This window comes from Zeugodacus cucurbitae, chromosome 3, assembly GCF_028554725.1.
Source record: "Zeugodacus cucurbitae isolate PBARC_wt_2022May chromosome 3, idZeuCucr1.2, whole genome shotgun sequence".
NCBI lineage: Eukaryota > Metazoa > Arthropoda > Insecta > Diptera > Tephritidae > Zeugodacus > Zeugodacus cucurbitae.
Window position 1 is genome coordinate 29,115,131 of NC_071668.1, and position 26,323 is coordinate 29,141,453.

A 26,323-nucleotide genomic window follows, 5' to 3' on the forward strand; every position below is an offset into this window, starting at 1 on the left:
ATGGGATAGGAATTTGGAATATATATCTATATCTATATCTATATCTATATCTATATCTATATCTATATCTATATCTATATCTATATCTATATCTATATCTATATCTATATCTATATCTATATCTATATCTATATCTATATCTATATCTATATCTATATCTATATCTATATCTATATCTAGATCTATATCTATATCTATATCTATATCTATATCTATATCTATATCTATATCTATATCTATATCTATATCTATATCTATATCTATATCTATATCTATATCTATATCTATATCTATATCTATATCTATATCTATATCTATATATCTATATATCTATATCTATATCTATATCTATATCTATATCTATATCTATATCTATATCTATATCTATATCTATATCTATATCTATATCTATATCTATATCTATATCTATATCTATATATCTATATCTATATCTATATCTATATCTATATCTATATCTATATCTATATCTATATCTATATCTATATCTATATCTATATCTATATCTATATCTATATCTATATCTATATCTATATCTATATCTATATCTATATCTATATCTATATATCTATATCTATATCTATATCTATATCTATATCTATATCTATATCTATATCTATATCTATATCTATATCTATATCTATATCTATATCTATATCTATATCTATATCTATATCTATATCTATATCTATATCTATATCTATATCTATATCTATATCTATATCTATATCTATATCTATATCTATATCTATATCTATATCTATATCTATATCTATATCTATATCTATATCTATATCTATATCTATATCTATATCTATATCTATATCTATATCTATATCTATATCTATATCTATATCTATATCTATATCAATATCTATATCATCATATTAGTAATAAACGACGTTAGGAAATTCCTATGTTTCCTATTTTAACAACTCGCGTTGATTCGGTGTGAACCTATTCGTATTAAAAATCGTTCGGAATTGAGCGGGTCAAAGTTCTCCAACTAATACATACAGACAGAAATGGTGACGCACTTTTATATTCTATACTTCTTATATACATTATTTTGTTTGTCTTTATTTACTTCGTAGATGTTAGAAGAAAACGTGTGTGTGGTTATTTGTTTATACGTTAGTGTTTCGTGTATCATAGGTACTAATTTGTTCAAAAGAAATAATTTCAATTCTAATAATATTTAGAGATTTGTTCAAAAATTTAATAAAGAGGAAGTTTTACTTTTTTAAGGATTATATACTGATCTGAAATCCGATATTTTTTTTCAATTAAAATTTGTGTCGAAAAAAAGTTTAGTACAGTGGGTCATATTGTAAAGGATACAGATTTTTCGTTAAATAAGGTCTTGTAACTAAAAGAATGGATCGTTTCAAAATATTTTATTAAAACATTTGTAATAAATACAAGTATATTTAGTAATTAAGAAGAGTATGATGTGCTGAGCATTGAGGACACGTTTCCATATTAGGAAGTTACACATGAGATTTGTTCAAAAGGCAAGACATTTTTATCAAAATCTTTTAATTTATTTATTGTAACTAAAAGTTTTCAAAGTAATACTCCAAGACCTAAAATACTCTTTTGTAATAAAGCTCTGGCTTTTCATAAGACTCTTGAAAACTTGAAGACCATAATTATTCACTAGTTAAGCGGTGTTAGTATATTGCAGGGTCGCTGTTTTAAGTATTTCGGAGTAGTTAATATAATTAAAAAAAATCTACCATATTCTTAATTTTTTGGCATTTTTATATAATTATATATTTTAATTCAGGAAAAAAAATATTTTAAATTTGTTACTGCATCAAATTATATAATATAAACATTTCGCATTATTTAGCAAATAAAAATTATTTACCAAACTATATACTGCTTTTGGTTTGCTTATTCCTAAAATCATACATTTTGTTGTAATCTCCAACTTAATGCAGTGGCAAAAGTACAAACAATGCGTTTTTAATTTCCGCTTTCGTTCACTATTCGCTTTTAGCGTGTATCTCACATAAGTACCCGCACGAGTTCATTTAATATTGGATTGTTGTTTTTGTTTTCCATTCCATTTTACTTGTTTCCTATTTATCATTTACTCACATCGTCGATGTTTGCCGTTATTTGTTTATGCTGCCGAGTTGGTAACAACAAGTTCATATTGTTGCTGTTTGTGCAAACCTGGAAGAAGTAACGGAAGAAACTCAAACAGCTAATAAGAGGTAGTACACGTTCTTCTACAACTGAAATACTACCTCCGTCAAATTGGTGGAAGCTCTTTTTTGTTGCTGCGCCATTACACATACGTATACAGTTCAATACATATGTATATATAAGATATATATGATGATACATGAGAACATCCGTTGTCAATGCGAGCAAATGCAGCTGGAATGGCACGTGAGAGAGTGATAAAAATACGTGCTAACAAACATCTAATATTGATAAAAAGCTAACGAGCTGATACGCTTACTGTGTGTTTGTAAAAGCATGTCTCAGCGCCCTAAGCAACAGCAACAGCTTCGTGTATTGTATCAGTTTCTTACGAGTTGTAATTAAAATCGCTTTAAAGATGTCGAACACTTTTCAATTACAATTCAATTCTGCATATTCTTAAAAAAACTTACAATAAATTCAATAAGCACATGTGCATGTATGTGTAGATATCGCATCGGCGTTAATTGTTTGTGATGCCTAACTTGTTTTCATTTCATTACTATTCAATGATTCCATTTACACGTACAATTTGTCAGCAAAAACAAAAAAATAAAACATAAAAATTAAATTAAGAAGGGAAGGACAAAATTCGGTAGGAACTCACTTATATAATTTTTTGGTTTTTAGATAAATTTCTTCAAAATTTATTAAACGAACTTATTTATATACGACAGATTCCTGTATTATATTTGGGAAGAGATAAATTAGAATGGCAACAATTTTACGAACCTTTTATACTTTCGCGACATGTTGTACAGAGTAGCTCACAACCACGATAGCTAAATTTTGAATTCCATATGATTCGTTCACTTTGTAATATAAATCAAGAACCAATAAAAATATTGGAATAAAACTTTGAAAATACTGCTTTGGAGATGTAACATCGCTGGATTAAAAATTGTCAAAATCGAACTATAAGTTTTAAAGGCCTAAAATATCGAGCACGAAGTCCTCGGTGCCTATGGATTTACCGAAAATTTTGATACATCCCTTATATTTTTTAAAGACATTTAAAGGAAATTCCTTTCTTTTAATATTGTATCTCTTTGCCAAAAGTGGGTAAAATTTGGTTATATCTTCCGCTAGCTCTAATACCTAAAATTCGGGGTTTGAAACATCCGGTGGAACCTTAACAAAATCATATTGGCTTATAGTCTTGGATATAATGTATTTGGTGGTGAAAAATAGTGAAATCGATTTAGAAATTATCTCAGCCCTCATATACATATCTACTATATATAATAATTTTTGTTATCTTAATAGACTTTATGCCGAATCAAATTGCGTATTATCTTAATAAAATTACATCAATAAATTGTGGGAGTATAAAATGTTCGGTTGCACACGCACTTACCCCTTCCTTACTTGTTATATGAATATAAAATAATATAAAGGCATCTAACACTGACTTTATTTGAACCAAATACCTAATAGCACAAGTTGCCTGAGTACAAAGCTCGCTTCGGTTTTTATCACAGCTGGTGTTTTGTAAAGAAATTTATGCATTTCAATTTTCATTTTCAATTAATTGGCCATTGAGAGGGACACAAAAAAGTGTTCATGTTTTGCACATTTTATAAATGCATTTGTACTTATGTGTATGTGAACATAATTCCGTATCAATTAAAATAATTAATATTTAGTACTAATCACTTTTAATTAGAGTAAACAAAAATGTATGTTAATATATGTTTATAGTTTATGCTACATGATGATAAATGTATGTACGTATACAGATATACAGAAATGTATTTTTTATATAGAAAAGTAAACTAAAAAATTTGTAATACTTCAAATAGAGTTCGATTTAATAAACTGGCCGCATTCATTTTGGCATAAATTCAGAAAATAGTTAATATGTTTTTGATTAGTGTCTAATGGAACGAACAAAAGGTATAGGTAAAACAAACAGAGAATAGACAGAAACTGTGTTACTCAACATACCCTCTTGTATTATATCAATGTGAAGATTTTTTTAAATAAAACAGAAGAAAATATAAATATTTGAAAATAAATTTATACGATTTTAATATCGGCGGCGAACACATTTTTTACTGATGTAGAATGTAGACCTTCGTAATTTCAATTCATCATCAATTTTATGTTTCCATAAATAGTTTGGTTTATCTAGGGATCTAAACCATACCAAAGTCCACAAAATCTTATGATTTGGGAAAATTTAATAGCTACATATATATGAACTTCTGTCTGATGGAAAATTATAAAATAGTTTATACTCAAAAGTTGTCATAAATGAAAATTTCAAAAAAATATGAAAAACGTCGTTATAATTTTGTTGTGATAAATCTTAAAAAAAGCTGATTTACTGAAAAACAAAAACATTCAATGTACAACGTAGTGAGTCGTAATTTTGTAAATTTATTTTGTAAGCAATCTAACAACAATTTTTTTAAACAAGTGAAATGTAAAGTGGAGTTGTGAGTGTATATATATATATACACTATATATTTTTGTTTTAATTGCAGATTATCGATGAACGTTTGAAAATAAAAACAGAAATTGGAATCGAAATTATAGCACTGTTATAGAACTTTAAATGGTATGTCAATCTTGTTAATAGTGTTAAAAGTGTTTATGCAACATTTCTTAAAAATACTTGATGATTACACTAATAATTTTTATAAACGTATAAACTTACATATGTTTTTCAAAAATTATTAGATAATATTCTATAAAAAATAGCACAATGTTGGAGATATTTACCGTTAAACAACTCCTAAACATATTTACATATGCACGTTTGCATTCACTGGTATTCATTGAATCCGCTTATAGTGAAGTTCAATCGAAAATAGTTTCCTTAATTACTTTTGCCTTTTGTTATTAAAAAGTGTGAATGAAATTTTCACTTTAACACCGCATTAAAAATCGCTGAATTGGTAATTAATATTGAATAACGGCACTCACTAATAATGGCATTTAACTCGTTCAATTTAATGAATGAGTGCACACGCAGCTTTTATCAAAATAATTTCTGGAAAAAAGATTAATATTTTTTTTTAATGTAATTATTTCGATGCAAAGTGTGCAACATAATGAAAAGGCGAAAATTGAATTTTTAAATAATAAAATTTACATTTCGTAAGAATCCATGGAAGTTTATGCAACGTTTCAAATTAAAAGTTTATTCGAGTTGTATGTGCTTATAAGAACACTAACATCAGTATATTGAGGACTTTAGTAAATATTTCAAAAGCTACAAACAGAGGGTTAATAAATAATAAAATAATACTAGTCTAAATAAAACTATATTTCAATAACTACAGATAAATTCAAGGTATTGTACGGCTGTACCGGGTGTACTATCGCACAATTTTGTGGAAGATTATAAAATCTCAACTGTCCAATCTACAATAGGATGATCCCACAATCTGCGCCAATTACCGTGGGACAAACCTCCTCAATATCGCATATAAGGTTCTATCGCGTATTGTGTTAAAGACTAAATACCACCGTCAGCGAACTGATTGGATCTTTTCAGTGTGACTTTAGAACCATTACGCAACAAATATTGTATAACTTTATACATTATCTTAGTGGATTTATCAGTCAGTTTCTTCCGAAAGGTTTTACAATTTAAAAATGTAATCAGTAATTACCGCTTCAGAGAAAAGTTGTTATTAGACACGAAGCTGTAGTCATGCACAAACCTAGTCTCCGACAGCTTTTAAATATATAAAATTTCAAGTAATCGACCGAGTTATGTATACCAAAGTGATCAGGGTGACGAGTAGATTTGAAATCCGGATGTCTGTCTATCCGTCCGTCTGTGCAAGCGATAAATTGAATAAAAATTGAGATATCTTGATGAAACTTTGTACATATATTCCTTGGCGCCATAAGAAGGTTGCTTTCGAAGATGGGCGAAATCGGCCTACTGCCACGTCCACAAAATGACGAAAACCGAAAACAGATAAAGTGCCATAACTAAGCCATGAATAATGATATAAAATTTGGAACAAAGGATCGCACTAGGAAGACGCATATTTGGATGTAAGTTTTGTGGGAGAGTGGGCGTTGCCCCGCCTACTATTAAGTTTTTTGCACATATCTCGTAAACTACTAAAGCTATATCAACCAAACTCTATAGACTTTCTTTTACATACTACCTTACTATATAGTGGAAATGGACGGAGTATAACCATGCCCACCTCCCATACAAAGGTTATATTGAAAACTACTAAAAATGCCTTAATTCAGTAAGGAAAAACACTAGAAACCTTTAATTTCATGATAAAGAAGGTACAGAAGAGCTGCACTGAAATTGGTATACAAAATTTTAAATGGGTGTGGCTCCGCCCACCTTTGAGTCAAAAACAATATTGCCGAAACCGTTCGCTCAATTTAAACGAAATTCGGTTTATAATATCTTCCTGGCATTCCAATGATATGTTGTGATAATAGGTCAAATCGGTTCACAACCACGCCTACTTCTTATACACCTGAACTATGAAGTCCATCTGAATCGTTTACCTTATAATATATACAGTAAGCACTAGAGAAGATATTTTGAAGAAATTCAGGGGTAATATTTTTCTTCTAATAATATGTATCCGTGCCAAAAATGGGTGAAATCGGGTTTATCTTCACCTAGATCCCATATACCTAAAATTTGAGCTTCCCACTTTCAATGGATTTTATACCATATATATGTTGAATATGTAGGTCAAATTGTGTGTTATATTAATAATATTAAATAAATAAATTGCGAAAGTATAAAATGTTCGGTTACACCCGAACTTAGCCCTTCCTTACTTGTTTTAATTAATATTGAGAAGCAATACACCACAAGGGCGACACATAATTTTTACTTAGAAACCATGAGAACAACAAAAATATTAACTTTGAATCTGTCAGAGCTCAGCGGCCCTTTAGTACTTACTCTCCACACCTCCCCACTTACGAACTACTGCACTCTATACTTGTAACCACAGATCTACACTTCCCCACAATAGCTCCCGCTCGCAGCCATGAAAAGCCTCGGTGTTCTGCACAATTAAGTCACAAGAGCGAGCAAACGGCGCAGCAGCAGCGTGAAATTTATTAACTAATAACTGTATATGTACATATATAGTATATAAACACATGTACACACACGAATAGCAGCGCATAAAAACCGCTTAATTGAGTGGGTGGCTCGATTAGCCGTGTCGTGGCACGGCGGCGCTGCCACTGCGCCATCTTGTCATCTTGTCACTTGAGTGCCATTTGTGGCAGTGACAAATGTGCGAGCGCCAAACGGGCACAAGGTCATTTTAATAATTCGCACATTGATGCTACTGCGCAACGCTGCCGCTCCGTGCTTAATAATTTTGTTTTGCCACTTAAATAAATATTTATGCAGCATAAACTATTAGCGAGCTGCGAAATTTGCGTGGCCACCTAAAAATAACAAAACAATAAAACGCTGTAATATTTACATTTTGATTCTAATTTAATTTTTTGCTTTCTTATTTTTTTTTTGTGGAATCACGCAGTGGACTCACGCTTGCATTGGTGCTGAATCACTTTTTCTGCACGCGGTCAAGACACAGTGCCACAACATTGTTTACATTGACTGCATTCTATGTGCGTTCTTGCGCGACTCATACGCATTGGCATTTCGAATATGAGTGCGAAATTCTAATTATAATTTACTTAAATAGAATAACAACAATTTGCAGCAAGTGCCACTTGTGCGTAAATGCCACACACCTACGTGAACCATTTGAGAAAGCATTCATACTGAGCTGTAGCATTGCGGCAAATAAGTGCAAACAAGCACACCAACCTACATATACTCGTATATATATATGTGATACACTTACGTGCACTGATGCACTACATACATATATAGATGATGATGATGATAAATGCAACGGTGTATAACAGGCAACATGCAATCACTCACTCGTGTGTAGTACCATGCTTGGCTCTTCGCCTGCCACGCAGTCAGTCTGAGTGCCGCCGTCATCGCAGGCAATGAAAGCTACACGCAACAATTAGTGCAACACGTTCGCTCACCTTGTAGACATTGCATACACACATTGTTGTCGGCAGGTTTACTTTGTGTTTGTTGTTACTGCATTGTTCGTAAACAAGCGTACGCGCACAAAGCCACAAATGTTAAGCCTTCAGCTGTGACGGTCATAGATGTCCTGTTGCACGCCCACATCCTTGAATCCATGTAAAAGCTGCCATGCTGCCTTTACTCACACACGCCTGAGCTCATTCGGCCAGGTACTCACGAAAATATAGAGGCTATTTTTTACGGTGAGATTAAATTCTTCGCAACATCTCATATGGGGAAATCATTTTGTTTAGCACCTTTTTCTCGAAATCTGATGGAGAAGAGGAATCCATGTAGAACGTTGAAACGAAAACTCTCCATTATGTTTTTCATAATTTTTCTGATGGCTCAACTGCGGTTATATCAGATCTTTCGCTTGAAATTTGAGTAATTTCAGTAATTAATTAATTAAGTAATTTCAGTAGTTAACTTTAATGTACTTTATTCAAAACAAACTTTGACTGATGATTAAATATAATAATCATTGTGATTAGGTATCACCAAATGGTTAAAGCAATATTAAAATAACAGAAAAATAAAACACACCACTTCTCCGCACAGAATTTACAAGCATACGTTTTCTCATGAAAATCGCTTCTGCACCTTCAAACACTTTGCCATTTGTTGATTTAGTTCCAGACACGGCAAGCTAATCATTAGCTCACACACTCAAACACGTTCACGTTTTGATGACTTAGTATTGACCGCAACACAATTCCTTCTACCGCTTTCCCTCTTGCCAACCGCAGTTATTAGACATGGCTGCTCGTTTACTGCTTGCTTGAACTTCGCTCGGCCACTTAAAATTTCTCGATACCTTGTATGTATGAACACAGATTTCAGTTGGATGTTTGGAATTCTATTCGTGTGGTGAACTGCATCACAGTGCAAGGAAGCAGGTGTTCAATTATTGTGTGAAGTCATACTCGTAATAGAAGTTGTATGGAAATTATTTGGAAAATTGCGCTAAGGACTACGAGATTACATACATACATTGTTATTCAAAGACTCTTTTCGATTTATGGTACAGAATTCCTAACAATTTAAAACCGTTAAGTGCTGTAAACGATGTTTGCCAATTCGCGTAAATATTGCTCAAAATCACTGCTCCATATGAGTTACAAATTTCGCTTGTGTATCAAGTATCAATAACGGATCATAATATCTTAATATGTTTTACAAACTTTTAATATTTTATCACCTAATTTGATCTAATTTATGCTCTTTTCATACCTTTCACTGAAGCACACTTTCTACTCATCAAGCAAAAATGTATCGGAAATTTAACCTTTTTTCTCCAATAATTTCCTCGTTATTAAATTACTATTGGCTACTGAGTATTTGATGAACAAAAATCTTGATAATAACTCCAACCCAACTCTGTTTCGGAACTGTCTTGAATTAAGTTCGTATAATAAAGAAAAATAAGCGTTAAAATTCTGAATCTCGATCCTTACCAAACAATTATTTTCTAATACTGCCACCTTCCCACATAAATTCATATACATATATGTAAGTCATCTTCGTTTTGCCATTTTTTGAACTCCCTATGTTTGAAACTTCGGATATTTTGACAAAAAAGTTTTCGCATGCGAACAACAATCCCTACTAATATTATAAATGCGAATGTAAGTTTGTTTGTTACGCTTTCACGCAAAAACTACTGAACCGATCATCTTGAAACATTGTACATATACTCTTGAAGGTACTAGAAGCAACATAGGGTACTTTATATTAATAAACATTTTTTTACGAAAGATAAAACAATTGTTTGTCAAAAAATTTATTTTTTCCTCGACGAGACAATATGGATGATTTTGAGAATGAAATTGCACGAGAGCTAAATTATGATTTCATAGCACTGCAACATCAAGTGACAGAATTAGTTCCTCATTTACTTCCAGAGCAAAATCATGTTTTCCATCAAGTTTTACGTAAAATAGACTCCGGTAGTGGTGGACTCTTCTTTCTCGATGCACCAGGAGAAACTGGAAAAACGTTTTTACTAAACTTATTATTAATGTCCGTCAGAAAAGACCAAAAAATAGCAGTTGCCGTAGCTTCGTCAGGTATTGCCGCGACGCTATTAAACGGCGGTCGTACGCACATTCCGTTTTAAAATTACCATTGAATTTGGCACAGGAAGATTCGCCAATCTGTAATTTTAGTAAAAATAGTTCACGAGGTAGAATGCTGCGAGAATGCAAGCTTTTAGTGTGGGATGAAAGTACAATGTCTCACAAAAAGGCTATAGAAGGTTTAAACCGGACCCTCCAGGACTTGCGAGATAGTACAGATATAATGGGAGGCATGGTGGTTTTATTGGCTGGTGATTTGCGTCAAACCCTCCCAGTGATTCAGAGGGTGACACCAGCAGATGACGTGGATTCAGGACTTTACGCAGAAATGTTGTTGAAAATTGGTGATGGTTGTTTAGACGTTGACGCTGAAGGCTACATATCACTGTCAAGAGAATTTTGTAATTTAGTAAAAAGTGATGTGGATCTCATTGCTAATGTTTTTAAGGAATTAAAACAAAATTTGTGTAGTGATCAGTGGTTGTGTGCAAGAGCAATATTAGCACCAAGAAATGAAATCGTTAATAGGATCAACACTGACATTTTAAACGAAGTTCAGGGAGAAATGAAGGAATATTTGTCAATGGATACAATTATGGATACGGAACTAAGTACTTCACATCCTGTGGAGTTTTTAAATTCACTTGAACTATCGGGTGTACCGTCACATAAACTTCAATTGAAACTAAATGTACCAGTAATGCTTATGCGAAATCTAGATGCTCCTAGGCTATGTAATGGAACAAAGCTTCGGATAACAAAATTGGGACAAAACATACTTGATGCTACTATTTCAACAGGTGTCGGTAAGGGAAATAGTGTTATAATACCTCGGATACCAATTATTCCCACTGACTTTCCATTCCAATTTAAAAGGATTCAGTTTCCCGTCAAGCTTAGCTTTGCTGTTACTATAAACAAGGCACAAGGACAAACATTACAGGTATCAGGAGTGCATTTAGAAAACCCATGCTTCTCTCATGGTCAGCTTTATGTATTTACACATACATATTTGCACGCGACAGGAAAACTTATAACATTGTCTACAAAAATATCTTAAATTAATACTTTGTATTTTATTTTTTTAAATTGTTAGAATTCAGAATTATTTATTTGTGTGACGGTGAAATATATTTTAACATTTGTTGTTGCATTTCAATAAGCATATATTAAAGTGTTGAAACTTCTGTCTGTAGTAATTTTTAAAAATTGTTGATCTCAGCCAAACAATCAAATTTAGTTATCATATTGACTCATTTCTATTATTATACCCTTACCCTTTATCTCTCATACTTATTTAATGACTCCACTGCGGGCGAAGCCGCGGGTAAAAAGCTAGTAAAGTCATAAAATTGAATCCTAAGCAAAGGAGTAATACCTCTTTCAATTCTTTACTATATCATTTACACCAAATGTTTGTTCGATTCGCCACTATGATACATAAATACACCCATTTGTAGTCGTACTTAAATGAGTCATGGGACGATGCTACAGACAAAAAGAAGAGCAGCATAACGACAAGCAGCATTTGTTGCTGGGACTCTAGTGGGGCCCTCATGCATAAATACGTATGTAGGAGTATATCTAAGCACCAATGCATTTGTATGTAGAAGTGTTGTAAGTGCGCAACGAACTTGTCCGCCGGGATATTGCACCATTTTCATGCGAAAGTGTGATTTTTTGCGCTTTTTCCCCACAACTTACATGTGTGTGTGCGTGTGTGCGCCTTTGCACTTTCACACTCGGATGTGAAGCAAAAAGCTTCGCTGCAAATATGATTGTTGTATGTGGAGGAGGCACAAACATGCATTTTTATGCGAGTGGCATGACCCAGCGGCGCAACAGTAGTTAACAGTTAAAGAGCCAATTCCAGTTTATTTTCCACAGGGAGCACCAAACTACAATATCAGATAATAATGTAGGGAATAAAGAAATTCTAGCAACAGCGCGGTTTACTGTGACATCTGCGTGTCCTCAGCGCGATCAACACATTACAAAAATTTAATGTGAAAAAAATTAAAATTAAAACAAGTAAAAAAAGGCTAAGTTCGGGTGTAACCGAGCATTTTATACTCTCGCAATTTATTGATTTAATTTTATTCATATACGGTATAAAGTCCTTTGAAAGTTGGAAACTATAATTTTAAGTATATGGGAACTAGGGGAAGTTGTGACCCGATTTCACTCATTTTTGGCACGGTGACATATTATTAGAAAAAAAAATATTCCCTCTGAATTTGTTCAAGATATCTGAGAGACTTACCTATATTTTCGGTAAAAAATTTGTTAGAAGCGCTGAGGTCCTCATATTCGATATATAGGATCTTGAAGGCATATGTACCGATTTCGACGAATTTTAGAAAGGCGATCCCACTCTATAAATGCAATATTTGTGCAAAGTTTTGTTCCATATCTTCACTAGTGCTTACTTTAAATATTGTAATGTAAACGATTCAGATCGACTCCAAAGTTCTGGCATATGGAAAGTAGGGGTGGTTGTGACCCGGTTTGGACTATTTTCATAACATATTATTGGGATGCCAGGAGATTGTTATGTTATGTCATTTAATATGTGTACCAAGTTTTATTAAGATATCTCAATTTTTACTCAAGTTATGGCTTGCACGGGCAGACATCCGGATTTCAACTCCACTCATCATCGTGATCATCTATATAAATATAACCCCATATCTAACTATTTATTTCTAAGTGACACAAACAACAAAACTATAAAACTCTCTTTGGCAACTTTGTTGCGAGAGTATAATAAAAATCATTATTCATAAAGACCTCAATATACTCGTATGTATGTTGAAGTTATTTTTAAAATACACAATAAATAAAATATTTTAAAGCCAAGCTGTCGCCTGAATTGTGAAAATTATTAAATTCATTTGTCGCAAATATGCTTTGGTGGGATCTTTTGGCATTTCAGCTTTTTCTGCACGTTGAGTTGCTATAAGTAAGCCCAGTCACATTGTATACACATACTATATTACTTATATACATAAGTATATTTGTATTTGCAGAGTTTTTTTGGACGCGCTCGCTCGAGTTCGCATGTTTGCGGCTGCTGTGGTCGGCGCGTATTCGCCTGCGCATTTAATATTACATTACGCAAGCGAGCGAACAGCCTTCTTAATGCCCCCAAATGAAAGTTTCATACCGTCACAAAATGAAATTTACACTGGCTCCAATGGATACACATATACGAGCACACTTGTCCATATGTGGGTGTGTGTGTCTTTATGCGTTCTCGTGCTGCATTGAACTTTGGAATTAAATAAATTATTGCTAAAAGATTACGTGCAAAGTTGCGAATGGGTCAGCAGCACGTGTGGTAGCCCACCACAAATACATATTTATTTGTATGTAAACGTGTAAATGTAGCTCGAATATTCGTTTGGCATTTGTTATTGCTGTTTAAAAGTTGTGAAATTATTTTCACCACATTTCAGTGTGTCCTTTTTTGCACGTTTTGTAGTTGTTGTATCAATACATATCTTTTAGTTGGTACCCGAATTCCACACAGGTATGCTGCTGCTTCCTATAACATTCTTTCAACCATGTTTCTTATTTCCCTAAAATGTATTTATATACTACTCTGTATGAATATACCAGATAGTGCATAGAACAAATTGTAAACTGCTTTATAACTAGTCCAAGTCTAACAGGCGGTCAATTAACATTCTGGTTGTCAAGCGGCTTCAGTTCATGCGTCAATTTGATCTTGTAAGGATGGAGGCCAAAAGACGCAAAATTCGCCACAACGACTTCACAAAGATGCCACACGCTTAAGATCGACGTATGAGTGACTGATTTGAGTTTTCCTTAATTGATTCGCCAACGGCCACTTGTTTGTCTCCCTGTCACCGGTACATTTTGTGCCTGTGGATTCAAATTTTTACACCAGACGCTCAATTGTTGATTTGACAGGATGATTATGACGACCAAAAATTGGACGTAGCCTCCTAAAGTTGAGGCACTGACTCCGAATTTCGGTAGTAAATTTTAATAATTTCGACTTGTTGTTGAATCGTATATCTTGCTTTAGTTGCCGGTTGCCATATGTAATACAAATTTCAGTGTAAAGTCGGCAAGCGTTTGCATATACCCAAGTTAAACGCTATATGTACATAGTAGCGCCGTAATATTTAACAAACAAAATGTTTAAATCAGGTCCTTTTGGTACTAGTTTATTTTTGGGATAAAAATTCTGAATATAAACCAGCATTATTTCTTTCTTGTTTGCTGTTTCACTGCAGTGTGTATGCTATATACACAGCAGTGTAATGTTTGCCGTTTATTTGTGAAAAACTTTTGCTGCCACGTTTCCTTTTTCTGACAGCCTATTTCAATAATTTGTTGCCAACTTACACCAACACTTACCGACCTATGTATATGTTGCAAACCAAACGGGAATTTGTGGCTTCTGTTATTGCGAAACGATGCGCTGTTCACCTCCATTTCGTATTTTATGACAAAATGTTGGCGTGTGTGTGTGCGCACACATTTCCAGAATTCCTGAGTTCAAAGTGACAATGTCACCGCGCATTAGGCATTTGCCTGTTTTCGTAGAGCCGCGTCGAAGCGGAAATTTATAAATGAGAATTGGCGCGTGGTAACTGTAAATTGTGTTTAAATTTTAAATTAATGATAAAGTATTTTCGTCCTTTTCAATAATAAATCATTTATCTCAAGTATCTGCGAGTCGTTTCCATATTAGAACTGAGCTTTAACACTCGAGTGACTTCTGTCCATTTATTTTATTATCTTTTGCACGTGCTTTTGTTGATTTCCTAAAATATAGCAGTGAAATACTGTTGCAGTTTTTTATTAGATGAACCCACTTAAAGTTTCGTTTCGTAGCATCTCATATACATACATATACTACATATGTATGTTGAGCGTACCCTTCGTGTGGTATGATTTAAGTTTCTGATAGAGTTCGTTTAGGCAACTGGAGTTTATATCCGAATATTGGGCGAATCCTTTTGTAAACTAGTTGTAAAAGAACATACCGATTTGGTTAAAATTTTATTTTATTTGCTCAACAGAAATAAACAAAATGTCATATATATTGTAGGGAAGATTGTGAAACTGGTAATTGAAGGAATATTTTCGAAAATTTTGGATTCTTTCAAACTGTCAAATAGACTTTTCTCAGACGAGGTAAGTTATTAAAATAAGACTAAAATGTGCTCAAAGGTAACAAAGAAAGTAACGTATATATACCACAATTAGTCATGTTATGATTTCTCTAGAACCTGTTTCGTATAAATGGGATACAATGCAGATATTGATATACCCTTTTTAAGCTTTCTCACGGTTGTCGATAACTGACTTCAGCTGCCTCTTGTATGGCCCTTTCTGACTTAAAATCAAGTAGTATTTTATACAAACGACTTTTTCATACAATTCGTTTGATAAACTTCCTTTGTTGTGTTGTTTGATCCCTGCTATTCCCGAATTATTAATTGTTTTCTTTTATCAATAGATACTCATTTCGACTATTTTCGCTTTTGAAATTATAGTATTAGGAAAATCTAAGTAGTCTTTAGAATAATCGCAGTATTTCTGAAAAAAATCGTTGATATAGATAGTTTAAGGCTACTTGCCATATATTGCATAAGACGTTACAATCGTCAAGAAAAGTTTATATAGAACTAGTTATACTCTCGCAACAAAATTTGCTAAGAGAGTAATATAGTCTTGTTCACATAACGATTGTTTGTAAGTCATAAAACGAAACGAGTTAGATATAGTGTTATATATATCAAAATCAAATCAGGTTGACGAGACGAGTCAAAATCGGAATGTCTGTCAGTCCGTCCGTCCGTCCGTGCAACGTACAACTTGAGTAAAAATTGAGATATCTTGCCTTGGTACACATGTTCCTTGAGTGAGAGGGTTGCTTTCGAAAATTAGTAAAATCAGTCTACTGCCACGCCCACAAAATAGCGAAAACCGAAAACTCATTAAGTGCCATAACTAAGTTATAAATAAAGCTATGAAATTAACTGGTTTTTCTCGCAAAACAATAAAGCTATATAAACCAAACATTCTGCAGTCGGTTCCCTTACATACCCCACCATACACTATGAAAATAATCGGATATTAACCACGCTCACCTCCCATACAGAGGTTACTAAAAGTGCGTTAACTCACTAACGAAAAACGTCAGAAACACTAAATTTTACAGAAGAAATATCAGAAGGAAGCTGCACTCAGATTTTTAACAAAATGGAAAATGGAGTGGCATCGCCCACTTATGTGTCAAAAACCATATCTCAGGAACTACTCGACAGATTTCAATGAAATTCGGTATATAATATTTTCTTGACACCCTGATGACACATGTGGGATATGGTTAAAACGGTTCACAACCACGAAAACTTCCTATATAACTCAATTTTGAATTCCATCTTATTCCTTCACTCTATAATATATACATAAGGAACCAATGAAGATAGCGAAATAAAACTTTACACAATTACTGTATATGATATGTATATAAACGATTAATTGTGAAAAAATTGTCGAAATCGGACTATAACTTTTCAATGCCTCGGATATCGAATATGAACAAGTCAGTGCATAAGGGTATTTTTTCACCGAAAATATCGGTAAATCCCTCAGATATTTTAATTTAATTCAGAGGACATATTTTTTTTCTAATAGTGATTTTCTGTACCATAAATGGTTAAAATCGGGTCGTAACTTCGCGTAGCTCTCATATACCTAAATATAGGATTTTCAAAAATACGATGGGTTTAATAGCTTATAAATCGGTTAATATGTGAAATATCTTAGCCAAATTAAATTGGCATATAATCTTACATATATTGTGAATGAGTGAAATCGGAAATCAGGAAATACCTCAGCCTATATCCAATACATGATGATTTTCGTTTTTCTATTGGACTTAATGCCGAATATATGGGTCAAATTGTGTGTTATCTTAATGAAATATAAAATGTTCGGTTGCACCCGAACTTAGCCTTTCCTTACTTATTATACCCTGAACAGACAGGGTATATTAAGTTTATCACGATGTTTGTAACACCCAGAAGGAAGCGTCGGAGACCCTATGAAGTATATATATAATTGATCAGTATGTTGAGCTGAGTCGATTTAGCCATGTCCGTCTGTCCGTCCGTCAGTATATATACGAACTAGTCCTTCAGTTTTTAAGATATCGTTTTGAAAATTTGCAGATGTTATTTTCTCTTCAAGAAGCTGCTCATTTGTCGGAACTGCCGATATCGGACCACTATATCATATAGCTGCCATACAAACTGAACGATTGGAATCAAGGGCTTGTATAGAAAACTTCCGCATTTTACTACATATCTTCACGAAAATTGGTGTGAGTTATTGTTCATAGAAATAATTTAATCTCCGAAAAAAATTTTCAGATCGGTTCACTATAGCATATTAACTATAAACCTTAATGTTTCTAGCAAACAACCCGGCTAAAAAGTATTAGTAAAATGTTTTGTTTTTTTACTTACTTTTTCTTACGTCTTTAGATTTGCTTAAACACATAGTTACTAAAAGAAATGTACCTGTGAAGGGTATATTAGCTTCGGTACAGCCGAAGTTAACGTTTTTTCTCGTTTTTATTTTACGGTTATTTCAAATAATACCTCAGGAAACTTGCATTCGAAGAGTAAGTCGTTTATGTTATCCTATGCATACATATCAGGCTACTAATATCAATCTTATCTCAATATCATCTAAAAACATTAGTCATTGCCCGATCGAAGTGGTATTATTAGATTTTAAATATCCCCACAGGAATAAGTTTAACGGTCTGATATCACACGATCTTGGTGGCCAATCGACCGGCCAAAAACATGAAATTATCTGCTCACCGAAGTGTTCTCTCAATAAATTCATGGATTGATGCGATGTGGTGGAAGTGGCGTTATCTTATTGAAACCAAATGTCTCTATTGTGTTGCAATTTTAAAATAAATAAAATAACTATATCTGCTCTGTCGATCAGAATATCAAATATTAACAAAATGAGGAGTACAAAATATATAGAACTAAAGAATCTTTTAAGGATTAAATAGTATCGTATTAAGTAATCTAAAAGTTGTTGTTGTCACCACTTATATAAAATGTCTCCCTTTGGCAGAACTCTTAGAAGAAAAAAATCGGCAGCTCGTGGACAATAATTGTGAAAACGCTTTAGTGCACATTTCGCAGTGCAAGCGATTTACATAAAAACGCTGGGAAACACAATGCTTAACACATTTTATTAGTTGGCTGTGGTTTTGGACAGCTTAAGTGGCTTAAAGAAAGTGAAAACTATGCCAAGAATGCGACAACGTGCAACATGCAAATGGATTCAAGTGGACACGTGAGCGTTTTAGCTGCAAGTAAATGCACACGTATGTATGTGCCGTGACCTAGCGAATATAAAGCGCGTTTTAAGTTTGTGGTTTTCCGTTGGCGCTCTGTGGCAGACACCCGGGGCAGTGTCGCTGCCTTTCATTGCACTTTCGCAGTTCGCAGTTGAAAAATTCACCACTGACCCCTAATGTGAACATAAACCAAATTTCTATATATGTACATTTGTGGCTGTGTGTACATTTGCAATCTGCTCTTATTCAAATATTCGCATATATTATATATGAATAGTAGATGTATGTATGGAAGTGAATATCAAGAACGGCGTCAAAAATGCTGATAAGACTCTTAAGCTTATGCAGGCATTTGCTGTAAACTCTTCAAGCGGCGGCGACAGCTGATATGCGATAATTTTCAATTTTTCAAATATTTGTTCTTGAAATTTCCATACTTTTGCTTTTTTATAGCGATTTTCAATTTATGGGACACATAGCAGTAACTTATGTGGGTTAATAATATTGATTTAAAATTGTGCGGCATATTTAAGCTGCTTAGCAGGGTAGCCTGCTGGACATTTTGAATGGAATGAAATGAAAAAATAAAATAAATAGTATTCCTTGTAGGATCATAAATAATACGAATTGTCAACTGTTATAAAAATATTTTTGGTTCAGTAATTTAATATTATAAATATATCATTTTTTTATAAACTTCATGGAAATCACAAAAATTTTCGGCACATGTTTTCTTTTTTGTGAAAGTGATGTCTAATCTAGCCGACTATACCTCCTTTTTAAACCATATAGGAGAGAATTAGCTGGAGATCTCACTTAGTTTCAAAAATGTTCATTGTGATGCAATAATTTCGGAATAGAATTAAATCTGCATATCGAGGAAACGTCTTCAGTTTGACCCCCCAAATTCAATATTCAATAATTTTCATACGATGCACACCCAGACGGACAAATCTTGCCATCTAGTTGTCGAAATTAGTCAAGTGTCTCAGCATTTTTACCATTTATTACATAAACTTGTTGTACTTATATGTATTCACGTATCATATTCCAAATAAAAAGAAATGACGAAAGCAAACTCGTAAGTGCTTTCACACTTCACAGTGAAAGGTGAAAATTACATAATGAAAGCACATATTTCAACTGAGAATGAATATGTTGCACTTGTGGCTGACTAACATTAAAGTCATGGCATGCAACAATCGTTAAATTATAAAAGCGTGTTATAGGGCTCAGAGTCGATTTTTTTGCTATTGTCACGGTGACAGCATAAAATATGCGAAGCGACAAATAACAAGGAGAAAGAAAAGCTTTTTAAGCTCTTAAAAGGAGCTGACATTAGAAAGGATGAAAATGTGCATGAACGCTTGGACTGAGCTCTGTAAATATTTCCTTAAAAATCTGGAACCCAAAAGGAAAAAGTGAACCATTTGTGTCAAACAAAATGCAAATAAGTTTCGTTTCCATAATATTGTATGGCAAGCGCGCTACAATGGGCATTTTTAATTTTCTAACTACGAAATACTTTTTTTTAATTTATTTTAAATTTTCAATACTGTTAATTTATTGTTTAATAGAGTTACATTTATTTCAAAAAAACGGTCTGGCAACTCTTTCCTCTACTCTATAATAAATAATTCAGTTATTTATTTTTGGTTCTAAGTTTTCTAGGTATTTCATTTCTTCCTTGGCACTTTATGGATAAGTTTTTTTGCTGTTAGCGACCACCAAAGTTGAGAAACAAATTGAAATCATCATCCCTTTTTCGGCGGTTTGGCAATCAGATGAACAAAGAAATGTTGACCTTTAAAGCACATGCTCAATGGCTTATGTAACAAAAGGTCATGAAGGTCGCAAAATAGAACCTGAGAAATTGTACTAAGCTCAAATATAAAATGGTGTATGAGTATTTTTGTGGTTGTACCAAGATACTGTTCACTTGAATGCCGAAGCACCGATATATATATGTATCTATATGAATTTATTGAATGCAAGTGTCTTTTATTTGACTTCTTTTATTTACAAACATTTAGGCCAAAGTGGAAAATCTTGTTTTGCTGTTGAGAAAGGGCACAAGTTCAATAAGTTAGCTGTGGTAATTGAAGATTATTTGTGCAAATTGCTTATAATATGCATACATATGTGTAGTTTTGGGATATAATATGTGATAGATATGTGTTGTACTGTTTTAAAGAACGTCCAGAAAATTATACCATATAAAATATGTAAGTATGTTGAATATGTCAAGCAAATATATAAACCAAAATTTCTCAAGATCAAATTTCAAACTGTTTGACAAAACTTACTTTACTTAAGTTCATAAAGCATTCAAAATATTTTTAGTAGTTCAAGAAGATTGTGCCTCATCAATAACATGACACAGGGTTCTTTTTGATTCTGAAGGATTCCCCAAAATTCAAAGAAAAATCCAGATTTTCATTTCTAAGTACCAATCTAAATTAAAAACACTATTTTTATTTTAACTGTATAATTTTATATTTTTTAAAACCCACTACAAATTGATGTAATATATTTTTAGGCTGTAGTAAACTTTCCATATTAATACGAATGCATGAGTTCGTAAGTTGAAAAATGTCAATCACAAAAAAATGCTTTCGCAACTGTACGAAATTAACTGTAATCGCTTTGCGAACAAATGATGTCAAATCAATACAATTAAAGTGGGTCACTTCAGAGTTTCTTTTTACTCTGAGAGCATACATCAATGGAAAGCTGGTATTTGCCAAACAATAAATTGAGCGTTTTTTACGTAATACAGTTGACGAAATGGGAAAAATTAAAAAAAATCAAAATAAAATTGATGTTCAACAGTTATATTTTTAAAGCTGCAATTGACATTGTAATTGTTTGCTTTTTGTGAGTTCGAAGTCGTTTTATTTCTTTTATTATAAATTTCAATTATATTTACTTTCAATTATATTATATTTTAATAAAAACTCAAATGTGCACGCACAACAAATTTAATTTTGTGGCTAAAAGTTTTTTAATATGTATTTTTGAACATTTTTGGGGTCAGGGAAAATTATGTATAATGATGGTTATGTCGTTTTATAACCAAATACCGCAAAGCAATTGAATATTTTCTGTTGTGAAGTTTATTTTCATTATGTGATTGTTAGATATTTCAAAGTTCTCTGATTGAGATAGTGTTTAGCTAAGTAAATTTATGTATCACTATAGCATTTTCCATACATAATCAGTCAAGACACATAGACACATGGTTATCTGTCCATCAATTTATTCATACAAATGCAAATACCAATAATTACACGGCTACATCCGTCGCTTTACTTGGGAAATGGTTTTTTCTATTTAAGTCGCATTCTTCTGGACCTATATAATATAACTTAAAAAGGAAACAGTTATCTCTTAGCTTTACGTTTCTTCTCGGCAAACTGCTTTATACCTTGACTGTTCTGAGCGATGTTTTATAGTCTGTACTCCATCAAACAATATACATTGTACATCACAGCACCAAAAAGCCACCAGAGACAAGAAGATCTGACCGCACTTCATGCACACAATGAGACTTGAGACGTCACTCGGTCAGGAAACTTAAAGTACTCCTCTCTAGGTGAAATTATTCCTGCAGATATGACCTAGAATCACCACCTATTACAGAATTAGACATGAAAATTCTTCCCATTCTTCCCTCCCATTGTACTCGCTTGGGTATAGAAAATCATGTTTTTTTTAACCTAGTGAGTAAATGGCACTGAATGGGTTTTGTGTACAACTTTTTATTTATTTATTTTTATTTTTGTTTTATATTAATCAAGAGAAAATTTAAATACAGAGGAACTTCTCTAACTCGAATCACCATAAAATAAAACTCGAATCCACAAAAAACTTCGAGTTAGAGAGACTTCGAGTTATAGAATTTTCATTAAAGCATATCAATTTTCAAAAGGCTGTAAAATATAGATTTATACACTGTTTTATTTATTTACTTCGCAAAACTGTTGACGGACATACGTTAAAAGATGTTTTTTATAGTTTTGTTTGTTGCATTAGTGCTATTGTTTGTATCCCATGTCTTTGTTAGATGATTTATGCAATCCCTAACTGTAATATTATATTTTTTGTTCGCCTCCGTACGATATAGAGGGACTCTTTTAAAACTCTGCCTCCATAGTTAAAATTAAAATTTTTGTATTATGTCCTGACAAAAAAGTTCGATTTATGGAAGGAAATTTATATGAATTTTGCCTTCTATTGCCATTTCAAGAGTTCGAGTTATGCAGAACTTCGAGTTATAGAAATTCGAGTTAGGGAAGGAAATTTGTGTGAAATTTGGCTTCTAAATGCTATTGCCAATTTAAGTGTTCGAGTTACGGAGATCTTCGAGTTAATAGTAGATTTATGCAACCCGTTAATTTGATGGGGTTGCGATTTAATGCTTAATAATTCTTAACATAGCATTGTATTTTTTAATTATTAGCATACAATCAAGGAGAAGTTTACATATATGTAAAAATGTATTGAAGATAATAGTGAATAAACATGTATAGTTTTTTTATAAATAAGTTACAACAAAATCGTATTTAAACATACCCGTTAAAATGACGTAAATCTCCCGTTAAAATGACGTAAATCTTGTGGTAAATATGAATTTTATCGCTCTTCAATTTAACATTATGTAGTATTCCATTACGGTACATTCTTTCACAAAAACGAAAGAAGGCTTAGAGCAGTACTACGCACACTCATACCTGTGCACTTCCCATAAGCTTTTTTATTCATTAAACATACTAATATGGCAATATTAATTTCCAGTTTAAGCTCCCTTTTATTTCCTTTTTATGAGCAAAGCTTAATTTAATTTACTCTCTCAATATAAAATGGTATACATGGTTTACTTTGCCCGGCCAATTTTGGTAGAATAATATGCAAATCCGATTCATTGCTCAGTCACTTGTAAAAAACAATCTCTGAAATGCTCTGGCAGACCTTGCAAATCTCTTCCGTCCACTCAAAGACCCCGCTAACCGCACATATTCGTAAATATGTTTAAATATTCTTATTATATATGAGCACACACACACACCAGGCATATTTGGTAAGCTTCCTGTTTGGTAGCGTTTACTGTTGAGATTTAACCTTTTAATATAATTACATACACATTTTTAGGACTTTATGCGAACTTTTACGCATGAGTGCCTTTTATAAGCAATGACATACAGTACATTTCCGAAATATTAAGACTACTTAAATACAAGAAAAATGTTTTCTGTTTTACTTTTTTCTTGTTAATAACAGAAATATCAGTCAGTTATGGTTTAGAATTCTATATTGAAGCAAGCGACTATATCGATGTTGAACAACTCACATCTGTTCCTTTCAGCAAATGTTTGTTAGTAAAACCCAACCGAATTTCAGCTATTTATCTCTAAGACTCAAATATCAGTTCGCATTTAAGCGATGATGACACTAGCGAAATCTCTAAACTTCTCACTCCACTCCATATTTTTTTCGGTATCCTTCTATTGACAAACATCAGACCAAAGTCTTGTGCACCAGAACTTAAAAAAAACTCCGTTTATGTATCAAAATCGGTCGATATCCACGCCTTCCAAAGATACAACGCCCACAACAATGCAAAACTGGAGTTAAAGTTCACAACTTCATATTTCTAAGTTACAATAAATCGTACTTATATTCTCCTGAAGCTGGATAACTCATAATAATATGAATAATAATAATAGACTAGCATGAAAAATGAGCGTGGAAACATGAAGAGTAAGAGAGTGAGCGGTAAGTGGAGCTTGAAAAATTGAGTAGAAATTGAGCCTGTGGTGTAATGTTTTCCCTACGCATATGAACACTGTAAAGCGGGCAAGGATAGTGATATACATGCATACATATGTATATATATAGAAAGAACAGCCAAAGGAGTGCAGAGAGAACGTATGTAGTTTACACGCTTAAGCTTCTTGGAGCAAGCAAGCATCTGTTATGGTTATGAATTGCGCTCGTTAGAATAATTTATGTGCGCCACATAAATCTGATTTTATTATTTATAATTTTGTAAAACATGAAATGTATTCTCCACCGACCATCTAACTATAATCTATTGAAGTGCTACTGTTTTGTTGTTGTTTATTTACTGGTGTTCATAGCAAGGCACCTTCAACGCCAGCGTGGGAGTGAGTAGTTGAAGATGACATCTTTCTCTTTGTAGAGTTGTAACAGAGATTAATTGTGTTATGTAAATTTACGGTGTATATACGGTGGTCTCGCGATATTAATATTGATGTTGATATTGCATTATATATTATATGTATGTACATATATTCTCGAGAAAATAGAATATATAAGAATATATAAACTAGTAAACATTTTCTAAAATTGGATAATAATCGCTAATATTATGTATTATACATATTTACATGTATGTATGTATAAATTTCGTGGAGCTATACTTAAAAAAAACACAGAAAAGTTAATGGGGAATGTTTATCATTCGGAAGAATATTCTTTGGCATAACTTTATTTTATAAAAGATTATCTTTTTCAAATGTTGGCCGCGGCTACGTCTAAGATGGTCCATCCGTAGAATACTATTTTGAATGACTCATTCGCGTATTTCGACTATTCCGACTGGCGAATATACGAGTGATGTTTTGCTCCAAGGGCTGAATCGAAGCAGGATTGTCCGCATAGACTTTAGACTTTACATATCCCCACACATATCTTGGTGGCAAATCGACCGACCAAAAACATGAAATTATCTGCTCACCGCAGTGTTTTCTCAATAAAACCATTGATTGAGGCGATGTGTGGGAAGTGGCGCTTTCTTGTTGAAACCAAATGTTGCAGAGATCACGAGCTTTAACGTCAGGTATCAAGGCGCGATAGCGTAGACAAATTAATGTGGAAAAATGAGATTTGTATTTTGTATGGAAAATCGATCTATATCAGCGCTTTAATCGAGCAAAGGTCGGTTAATTAATCAATTAACAATAATCAATCAATGATGAAAACATTCTATACATATATTTATACCTTTATGTCTGTGCCTAAATCATGTTTGATAAAAAATTATAATTTCATTTCTTTCAATTTCAGCTCTACAGGACAGTTCGATTTAAAGTGCTAATGTACACCTGGTGAGGGTACCTGACTTTTTGAACAGCTCCTCCGTTGTGTAAGGCGATCAATCCATCAAGCCATTAGAACTAAGTAAGCGCTAAGTCAATGATGTATCCAAGATGTCAAAGGACCCTTAGTGGCAAATTGAATGTCGTATGAGAGCGAAATCGAAATTAACGGAAAACGGCGAAATTGTCCAATAAAAAGTAGCCAAAATATTGCGCGTCAACAAACAAGGCGGCAACAAAGAAAAATAGCAACAAATTAGGACGAGAAAATCGAGCAAATAGCGCTAGCAATAAGGAGAGCCATAACAACTACATTAAACAACAAAATCAACAACAACATTAATAGAGAGTCAACAAGCAATTGACAGCAACCAAGAACATCCGCCGAACAGACATAGACTCGCGGGAGACCTGCTCGGCCCACACCGAATTCCTGCAAACG

The 26,323-nt window shown here is 33.0% G+C and overlaps 1 long non-coding RNA gene across 3 annotated transcripts; it reads left to right on the plus strand.

The window, feature by feature from the left end:
- Positions 1-871: 871 nt before the first annotated feature.
- LOC114804359 (uncharacterized) lies at positions 872-26,224 on the plus strand. 3 transcript variants are annotated; one of them, XR_008470221.1, is made up of 3 exons: positions 872-4,663; positions 4,725-4,798; positions 25,850-26,224. It is a non-coding gene; the product is annotated as an uncharacterized LOC114804359 (long non-coding RNA). The 3 variants fall into 3 exon arrangements; XR_008470222.1 differs by having other exon boundaries at positions 873-4,624; XR_008470223.1 differs by having other exon boundaries at positions 874-4,596.
- The last annotated feature ends 99 nt before the right edge of the window (positions 26,225-26,323 follow it).